The following is a 2914-nucleotide window of genomic DNA, read 5'->3' as shown; positions in this document are numbered from 1 at the left end:
TAGGCTTGAATGGACTTTTGCTGCTCCTCCATCCTCTGAAGCATATAGAGGGTTGAATTCCACCTCGTTACCACCTCTTGCTTCAGATGATGGCGGGGCAGGTTCAGGAGTGTTTGCTGGTGCTCCAGTCTTCGGCACACGGTGGCTGAATGCCGAAAGTGGCCCGCAATTATTCGGGCCACCGACAGCATCTCTTGCACGCCCCTGTCGTTTTTTAAATAATTCTGCACCACCAAATTCAATGTATGTGCAAAACAAGGGACGTGCTGGAATTTGCCCACATGTAGGGGGTAATTCCGAGTTGTTCGCTCGTTGCCGATTTTCGCTATATTGCGATTAGTCGCTTACTGCGCATGCGCAAGGTTCGCAGAGCGCATGCGCTTAGTTATTTTACACAAAAGTTAGGTATTTTACTCACGGCATAACGAGGAATTTTCATCGTTCTGGTGATCGTACTGTGATTGACAGGAAGTGCGTGTTTCTGGGCGGAAACTGTCCGTTTTCTGGGCGTGTGCGAAAAAACGCTGGCGTTTCTGGGAAAAACGCGGGAGTGTCTGAAGAAACGGGGGAGTGTCTGGGCGAACGCTGGGTGTGTTTTTTTACGTCAAACCAGGAAAGAAACTGACTGAACTGATCGCAATGGCTGAGTAAGTCTCGAGCTACTCAGAAACTGCTAAGAAATTTCTATTTGCAATTCTGCTAATCTTTCGTTCGCAATTCTGCTATGCTAAGATACACTCCCAGAGGGCGGCGGCTTAGCATGTGCAATGCTGCTGAAAGCAGCTAGCGAGCGAACAACTCGGAATGAGGGCCGTAATGCACGCACAATATTGGTGGCATTGTCCGATGTCACAAATCCCCAGGAGAGTCCAATTGGGGTAAGCCATTCTGCGATGATGTTACTCAGTTTTCGTAAGAGGTTGTCAGCTGTGTGCTTCTTATGGAAAGCGGTGATACAAAGCGTAGCCTGCCTAGGAACGAGTTGGCGTTTGCGAGATGCTGCTACAGGTGCCGCCGCTGCTGTTCTTGCTGCGGGAGGTAATACATCTACCCAGTGGGCTGTCACAGTCATATAGTCCTGAGTCTGCCCTGCTCCACTTGTCCACATGTTTGTGGTTAAGTGGACATTGGGTACAACTGCATTTTTTAGGACACTGGTGACTCTTTTTCTGAGGTCTGTGTACATTCTCGGTATCGCCTGCCTGGAGAAGTGGAACCTAGATGGTATTTGGTACCGGGGACACACTAACTCAATAAATTATCGAAGCAAGAGGAGCGACCGTGCACCGGTATGTTATGAAATGTAAGAATTGTAAGAAACCAACAAATGGACAATTATAGTATTGGAAAGGAGATTTAAACCTTTCAAAATGTAGTCCCTATTGGTGGTGCGCCCAGAGCTAGAAAGTACAGATACTAACGAGAGGAGAGAGAGAAAGCTCTTGTGTGGGCGCACTCTTGTTGTTGTAGAGAGAAGAAAGAATTCTTCGGTTATTAGTAATAATAAAAACTTAATTTTTATTAATCAACAATTAAAAATTATTACCCCTCTACGATCCAAGAAAAAGTGTAAGCATAAAAAAGACGTGAGAAAATATAAAATGTTCTGGTCTGTTAATCACACGAGAAGGATTAGAAAGGCTGCAGACACTTGATAGTCTGACACCCGTTTCTCCTGACCAGTACAGATAATCTGAATTAATGAGACCGACCAGGGAGGTCAATAGTGTATCTTAGAGAATCACTTGAATATGGTTAATAGTGAGCAATTGAGTGTTCACCTGTTATTCCATATTGTGCAGAGTTAGAAATATCTATATTGACACGATCTGGACGCGGCAAGGATAGAAAAAAGTTTGTGAAAGAATCAAATAGTGGTGATACTGCTGTTGGTGTCCACCCTTCAAAAGAAGGGGAATAGTCCCTACTCTACAACACCAGGTATTCCCAGGGAGTCGCCTCTCAAGGTACTGACCCGGCCCAACGCTGTTTAGCTTCCAAGATCGGACGAGATCGGGCATTAGCAGCGTGGTATGATAGTAGAGAGGCTATCTACCAATGAGAGTGCACCTATATACAGATGGTAGAGTGGAGATTTAGAAAGATAAAGCCATATAGTGTGTAGATCTGCTTTCCACGTTAGGCAGGGTGAAACAGTTGTCACTCAGTGGCAAAGTATATCCTAGGATCGTGGATGAGAGTCTACGGAAATTAGTAAATAGTGAAAAGGAGGAGAAAAAAATATTATTTTTAGAAATTAGACTAGTGGTTACTCTCCCTAAGGAAAAGAAACCCCGTCACAGAATATGCAGCGTCAGGTAAATTCATACATGTAGATATAGATTGCACATATGTATTCCTTTTTGTGCAAGGCAGAAAAACATTGTTTTAAACAAAGCAACCTAAAGTGTATGGCGCCCTGCATACATAGGGAATAGAGCAATGTGTACAAAAAATAATAATAATAGGTATATCCCGCAATCTGTAGGATTATAAATCTATATTGTACACAAGAAATCCCAAAGCAGGCTTATACTATTAATTGGTGTGCCAAAAGAAAAGTCCTCCTATTGCAGTTGTAATGATCTGCAATCTATAGGACTACCAAACTATAATATGCATGAGAGATCCTCAATAAGCACCATGCAGTATTGAGTAGTGTGCCAAATATAATGAGCACCTATGCCAGCAATACTAGCCTAAAATATGTAGGATTATACTGCTGTAAAACGCACAAAAAATCCTAACTGCATGGTATGCAGCGCTGGTGAGTGTGCTTAATGCAAAAAGGCACCTATAGAAAAGAGTATTCAAGTCTAAATTGCACATAGAAAAAAATATATAATACAGGTAGAAAAGTGATACTCAAGGTGTCACGATATGAGAATAGATGATAATAGGGGGTCCTCCAAAG

The 2914-nt window shown here is 43.0% G+C and overlaps 1 pseudogene; it reads right to left on the bottom strand.

Moving 5' to 3' along the window:
- Positions 1–1926: 1926 nt before the first annotated feature.
- LOC134947330 (5S ribosomal RNA) lies at positions 1927–2045 on the bottom strand (annotated as a pseudogene).
- Positions 2046–2914: the final 869 nt, after the last annotated feature.

The sequence above is a fragment of the Pseudophryne corroboree genome, chromosome 7, assembly GCF_028390025.1.
Source record: "Pseudophryne corroboree isolate aPseCor3 chromosome 7, aPseCor3.hap2, whole genome shotgun sequence".
Lineage (NCBI taxonomy): Eukaryota > Metazoa > Chordata > Amphibia > Anura > Myobatrachidae > Pseudophryne > Pseudophryne corroboree.
The sequence above is the reverse complement of the archived record's forward strand: the minus strand, read 5'-3'. Positions and strand labels throughout refer to the sequence as shown.